This window comes from Mercenaria mercenaria, chromosome 17, assembly GCF_021730395.1.
Source record: "Mercenaria mercenaria strain notata chromosome 17, MADL_Memer_1, whole genome shotgun sequence".
NCBI lineage: Eukaryota > Metazoa > Mollusca > Bivalvia > Venerida > Veneridae > Mercenaria > Mercenaria mercenaria.
The window spans coordinates 35,155,744-35,163,370 of NC_069377.1; positions in this window are offsets into that span (position 1 = coordinate 35,155,744).

Here is a 7,627-nt window from a genome sequence, read left to right on the forward strand (position 1 = left end):
CTATATTAGAAGTGAAAAAGAAAAGAACAGTATGGAACAAAAGTATCTCGAATACACTGAATGATTTGAGAAAAAATATATTTGGTATAATGAATTAAAATACACATGTTTACATTGATTACAGGCTTTTAAAAACAATTTTAAAAAAAACAGTACTGTTTTAATTAATCACATTGTATTAAACATTGAAAATAGACATTAAAAATATAAAAAAATCCGTTTGAGTTTCAAATTATCTACGGACACTACGAAATATGTTATTTATATGCCAACTATGGCTTTGACTACATGTGATATATTTATTTAAGAATATTAGCATTTTTGTATTCTACAATACACAGAGTTCTGTTGATTATGCTTTTCAAGATAAATATTACATCTTTTGAAGATTAAACATTGAAATTGAAGAAAAGCAATTTTAAGTACTAATTATGACAATTTCTTTTTGATTCTGATGTGCTTTTGGTTAAACTTGCAACTTATTGACATGTAAATGCATTTTCTAGGACCTAGAGGTAATGTCTGAAACAAAATCTGAACAACAAAACATGAGGAAGCCATCCAGCTGGCTTACGGAAGGTCGGTGGTTCTACCCAGGTGCCCGCTCGTGATGAAATAATGCACGGAGGGGCACCTGGGGTCTTCCTCCACCATCAAAGCTGGAAAGTCGCCGTATGACCTAAAATGTGTCGGTGCGACGTTAAACCCAACCAAAAAAAAAAAAAAAAAAAAAAAAAAAAGAACAACAAAACAGTCAAATAACTATTAATAAATATTCAAAACAACCGTCCGAAAGATCCACGGACACTACCAAATACGTTATTGTTTGTAAGTGTAGGTTGGCAGCCCTTATTTAAACACAACATCAAGCTGTATGGAATAAAATGAATGGACTGGCCCCCAGAAACGACACCAGCTAATTATGTATCAATTTTAACAGAAACTGAGAATAAAGTAAAATAAGGGGGGCATACATGCTTAGCCAGCACTACAGACTCTTAAAGCACTACAAACACTATCTTCAGGTTAAGCCTGTGCTAGAACAACCCAAGCATATAATATTATGTGATTATACATTCCTTGTAAATTTGTGCTGGTGCCTGAAACATGTTATATTCAGCTGAAACACTCGGCACTCTAATGTCACATATTCTAAATGCAATCAGCGCACCAGACATCAAAGACGAAAGAGATGACACAAACAAAAGATAATGGAATCTGTTTATTTCATAAATTTAAGCTTTTTATATTTATTTAAGCTGTAATGTATTGAGTATCATTTTTAAATTTCAGTTTCCATGTGTTGGGGCAACAGCAGTGAAACATTCTATCTACATTGTTTAGTTTCTCTTTGTGTAGAAAGTGTTTTTCTTTAATTTTAGTTTCCATTGGTATGGGTAATAAAAGTTGAAATTCTATCTATATTTTTTAGATTCTCTGTTTATAGAAAGTGCAAGATCATGTAACATCCATCTACTGATTTCAGCTGCTCTCAGTACAGAAAATGACTTTTCTTGTTTAGCTTCTCTTTGTAAAGGTAGTGCAAATTATTTGAAAATTCTAACTATATTTTTAGTTATTCCATCTGTAGGCTGTTGAAGAAAATGAAATACCCATAGCTGATTTCAGTTCTCTTGAATACAAATAATGACCTTTCTTTCGTAAAAGATGCAGGTTCTAAATCTGTTCAAGATATCATTTTCCTTTGTATCCAGACAGAGGCTACTTTACCATGTGTAGTACTGAGTGAGGATGTATCATACTATGCAACCATACTTTAACTTTATTTTTGTTTTCAATTAAAATTGGTACCTTTAATAAATATACGGATCACTGCCTTAGGATTAGTGTAAATATCTTCTAGTGAATTAGAATATAAAATTTTGTTTCAAGCATGATACATCTTTGGATGTTTTTTCAAGGATGTAGCTACATTTTTCCAAAAAGTCTTTACCATAAATACACACGGTGAGGATGCGTACACATTTTTCGTCAACAAGGTAAGTAAACAGCTATTTACTATTGTATTATACTACTATAGAAGAAAAGAGTATTTCTTTTATTAACTAGATACTGTGTATATGCTCTCACAAGCGTAAAATGAGTCAATCTTACGAAAAAACGCTAAAATTTGTGATAAAATGGCAATTTTATCATCTGATAATTGCAAGTCGGGGACACATTTCTCCCAATATCGTCCCTTATTGTCTTGTGATAGAAATTCTGAATCGTACGATTTATTTAGTTAGAAAGAAAACATGTGCAAAATTTCAGCTTTGTAAATGTTCAAATGACGGAGAAATCGGTAATAAATAAGCGTCGATGGTGTACTGTATATTGCAAATATGTGTACTGTGTATTGACCTGTTTCACATTTTACTGTACTGTGTATTGTTTACATTATCATAGTTTACGAATTATTTTCATACATGTGGCTGGAAAACTCCTACGTAGGCATTTTGTGAAGATGAAAGTTTTATGTGTTATATGTGAAGTATATGATATAAGTAGTTCATTATTGCCGGTAGTCACAAATCTAAGATCAAATTAAGGTCAAAAAATTAGACCAAAGGTCATTAAGTGCAGTTTTTACTAATTTCACTAACATGGCATCATATCTTCGCCATTTTGATGAAATAAGTGAGCAAAAATGGTATTTAATTGAAGCCAATGTATTTAACTATGAAAATAAATCACTATATGCAAATTAGCTCATTTGCATATTAACTAATATTAATGAAAATGACAAAATCGTACAAAATTACGAAAAAAAATGGCATGTATGTACAGCTGTACAATATATATTGTTTTATATATAATTTTCATGATTTGAAAAACAGAAAGGTAACAAATGATATGTGGGATACTCATTTCTTGATAAACGCAACTGTTTATATCGCCATCAAAAGTGTTTTATGTGTAGATACTGCTAGAAGTGGGTGGGTTAAGTTGACTTCTGACCAACAGTTATCTTTAGCATAATTGTGTAGTTGTTTTCACAAGAGCAAGGCAATTCTTTTGTATTAGGTACATATCTGCCGGCTATTTCAAACTGTGAACCTATGTCACACAGCCAATATGGCTGCCATTTTTTTTTTCAAAATGGCGACAAAAACAACCACCAAAGGTAAGTATGTTCAAAAGTATGCATATATATGAGCGTTTACATATGTTTATATGTAATTTATTGCAGTATTAAGATTAATAAATACAATTGATAATAAGACCATACGCCATGTAGGCAACCTCAGATAACCAATATGGCGCTCATCTTTCAAAATGGCTGCCAAAAGTCAATAGGTTAAGGTTTCTTTGCATACATTATAGAGTTTACATAGTTGTTTTATGTAGTTTAGCACAGTATTGTGATTGAAAAACATTACTATTTAAATCAGATTGACACCATCTCAGACAACCAATAAGACAGCCACTTTTCATAATGACCGTCAAGAAGTCAGTATGTTCAGTTTTTCTAATTTACTGGAGAATGTACAAAAGGTTTTATGTAAGGTTTTTAAGTATTTTGACGGATAATTAAACGATATACTATTTAAAACATATATTGGGTTTACAGGCAGGATAGCCTAAATTGGTATCAATAGTCTACTTAGTATAACGACTGGGCACTAAACGTATCGAGGGTAATCAGGCATGCCACTCTGTGTATCCTGTGTATGCAGACTGGTCCTACTTGCTAAAAATACAGACATCTAGGGAAAGCCTGGCTATACATATAGACAACAATAGGTAGCCTTAATACAGAGACAGATAAAATGGGTATCCTAGATATACAGGAAAATTATCCTGGGTATACATACATGTACATTCCATTATAGGTATCTTAGTTATACAATCATTCACTCTGTGTGTTTTGTGCATACATGTATAGCCACCCTGGCCATACATACAGTCCACTTTGGGTACCTTGGCAATGAATACAGGTCAAAAGGCCTATCTGGGTATCATGTGCATACAGACAGGTCATATTGGCTACACATGGATACATACTGACAAATACTGGTATACTGAATACCCAGACAGGCAATTCTGGGTATTCTGGACATACATAAGGGCAAACCGAGTTTCCTTGCAACTCTGGATATTCTGGGTATACAGGCATGTCATCCTGGCTTTACAGTTGTATATAAAGGCTACTAAGGGTATCTTCGATTTACATACACACCATTCTGGGTATCTTGGGTACCGGTATATAGACACGCCATCACGGCTATACATTCAGGTCACCTTGGATGACATTGGTATACAGACAGGTTACCTATGTATCCACGTATAAAACCATGTCACTCTGTGTAGCCTGGATATACAAACTTGTCATCGTGGCCATATATACTGGCCATTATGGATACCCCGGTTTTAAATAATAAGCCTTTCTGGGTAAAAAAAAACTGGGTATACAGGCAGACCATCGTTGCTATACACTAGGCCAGTATATGTGTTGAGTATGCCTGGTATATAGACAGGTCACCTGAGTGCATCCTAGGTAGGCCACCTTAAGTATACTGGATATACAAAAATCCTGACAGTTTACTTAATGTCACCACTATGAATATCCTGGGTATAAATACATGCCACCGGTGTACCCTAGGTATAAAGGCAGGTCTATCTGGGTATCCTTGGTATACTGTCAGGTCTTCTTTGCTATAAATACAGACCACTATTGGATCCTGGGTACTGCTATTTGTAAACTTGCTATACATAAAGACCACTCTGGGTATACTGGGTATATAGGTCTTCCTGGTTAAATATACAGAAAACTATGGGTATCCTAGGTGTACAAACAGGCCTCTTGTGGTATCCATTGTATACATAAGGCTATCTGGGCTATATATGTATGCCAATACGGATATCCTTGATATACATAAAGGCCGGCAATGTATCCAAGGTAAACAGGTCACTCTGGGTAAGTAATATGGATAAACATACAGGTCAGGCTAGTGTTACATAGAGATACACTTTGAGTGGCCGTAGCATAAAAAGAGGCAACTGTCGGTACCTTAGGTATAAATGCAGGACATTTTGGGTATCTGGGTTTTACAGACTGACAACATGTGTATCATGTTTATACAGACAGATCATCATAGCTATACATATATGGCAGTTATATACATACTAATTACGCTTCACAACTTCGCATCGATAGCGTAAAATAATGGATCTAAGTTTGCATGCATACAAAGGATACCACAGGTGACATGTACGACTGTATTCCTAAAATACCCAACGTAACATATCATATACTAATGTGGATTGCAAGACGAAATGTGGCAGTTAAATGTGCAAATGCTACCGATCCAACCAGGTTTGCATGTTTGAATGTGCATGCGAGGCTATTTATATACCAACTTTAGAAATGTATGCTGTTTTTTATTGATTAAAATTGTTTATTATACACGTACGTCTTATGAACAATAAATAAGCAAGTAGAGTTAAGAATATCTTTTTTATCCTTGTGAACTGGTGCACCTTGCCGTATCTACCTTAGCTCTTTCTTGTATAATTCTTACTATTATAGAAATATTGAATACACTACATTTTCCAAAATGACCATAAAAAAATAACAGCAAATTCCGGTTTTCAGAAGGAGAGAAATGCTGCAAGTATCGGTATATAAAACAAACCTGTAAGAATATCCTTTTGGAAGCAAATAATGCAACCAAGCAAGACAACTCGTTTTATTTGATTGTTTTCAATGACAGGTTATGGAAAGTGTAATACTCGTCACGCCCCCTAAATGTTCATAGACCCAATATTAGGAAACCACTTTTCATGTCAAGCATCTACTTACATTGTCAATAAAATAACATTATCTTAATGATGATAATAGTAGTTTACTGTTAGAGGCAGCGTGACTTTGTCTAAAACTCAGATGTTTCTTGTAAGTAGCAACAGGCTAAGACAAGTGACTGTTGACAAAAAGGAATTTTCCTAGACTTAATACTCCAAAAGTGAAGAAAAATTGCATGTGTTAATATTCGATGCAAAATAATCTATTCACCGTCACGGACAGATTCATTTTAAACTTTTTGTAAGCTTATTGAACTTGCTTGCTAGGCAGTATTTATTATATCATAACACTTAATTTGGCAAGGACTAGGTGTGTTTTTAAGGAAACATATTTGTGTTATTGGCTGTATATTTCATCCTATTTTATGGAAATTTTCTTGAAACTTCACATTTGCAAAAAAAAAAAAATATGGACACATACCCTCACATAAAATAAACTGTAAATACACACTATTTTTATTAATTCCAATATATTCGGGAATATTTGGGTGTCGCAAACGTTTTAAAAAGCTTGTACACTTCCAAAAAAGTAATGCAACGTATATTTAAAAAGGTACATTTGACACTTATTTGGGGTAAATACTTGTAGTCAGATCTTATAGGTATTTAGTTATGGTCGGGCACAGCTATTGTTTTACTGATTAAAAGGGAAATCTAGAGTGAACATATCTTTAGTAAACAAAAATAACAATGGAGTACGAAGAAATGATTTTTCGGCGAAAGGAAGTAATAATACAATTCTTTAATAAACATTGTTAAAAGCAATCGAAACGAATGAGCCGTGCCATGAGAAAACCAGCATGAATCAAGACCAACCTGTGCATCCGCGCAGTCTGGTCAGGATCCATGCTGTTCGCTTTCAAAGCCTATTGTAGGTAGAGAAACCGTTAGCGAACAGCATGGATCCTGACCAGACTGCGCGGATGCGTAGTCTGGTCAGGATCCATGCTGTTCGCTAACTTTTGCGACTTCTATGGGCGGCGGTTACCACCAAAATTAGTAAATGTATAATCCATTCATAAACAAGTCAGTCAGTGCAGTGCATTTCAACGCCGTCTAGTCTAAAACTCCATCCCGTCCAATATATTTGCATTCAACGCACTGTATTTTGAAACCATTTACTACAAAACTTCATTCCATCCATTTAAACATAGAACGATGCATTGAAAAACTTGTTGCTATGCACCGTACTATGAAATCATCCAACAAAACATGATACCATGAAGCTCAATGTGAAGCCGTTTAACACAACATGAGTACTTGCAGTTTAAAATCAAATGATTTATTACAACTTGACGCCGTCTAATGCATATTGAAACCGCTTTGTGTAATTAAGAGCGGTGTATAAAAACTTGATGCCATGCAGTCCAAAGTGAAGACGTTTAACGCAACATGAGTTCGTGCAGTGTAAAATGAAACATTCATCAAAGCTTGGCGCCGTCTAATGCATACTGAAACCGTGTTGTGTGATTTGGAGCGGCGTATAAAAATTTGTAAAACGAAACACGATTACTTGCATTGTAAAAGGTTAATAAGACTATCAGTTCATAATTTTGACCTGTTATAAAAATAGATTATGGATCATTTTACATGTACATAAAAATATCTTAAAACTTGTCCTAAAACCGACCTTGTGGTAAAATTCTAACATTTAATTTTAAACGGTTCCTGCGATTTATCTGAATATTAAAACGGACCTTGTTTTCGTGAAACATCTTTCTTCTTAGTTTAAGCTTTGTCAGAAGTAAGCTTCGTGAAAGAGACTCAGTAATAGAAATAATAATGGCAAATTTAACAAACACTAAAATCTCCCGAGTTAATT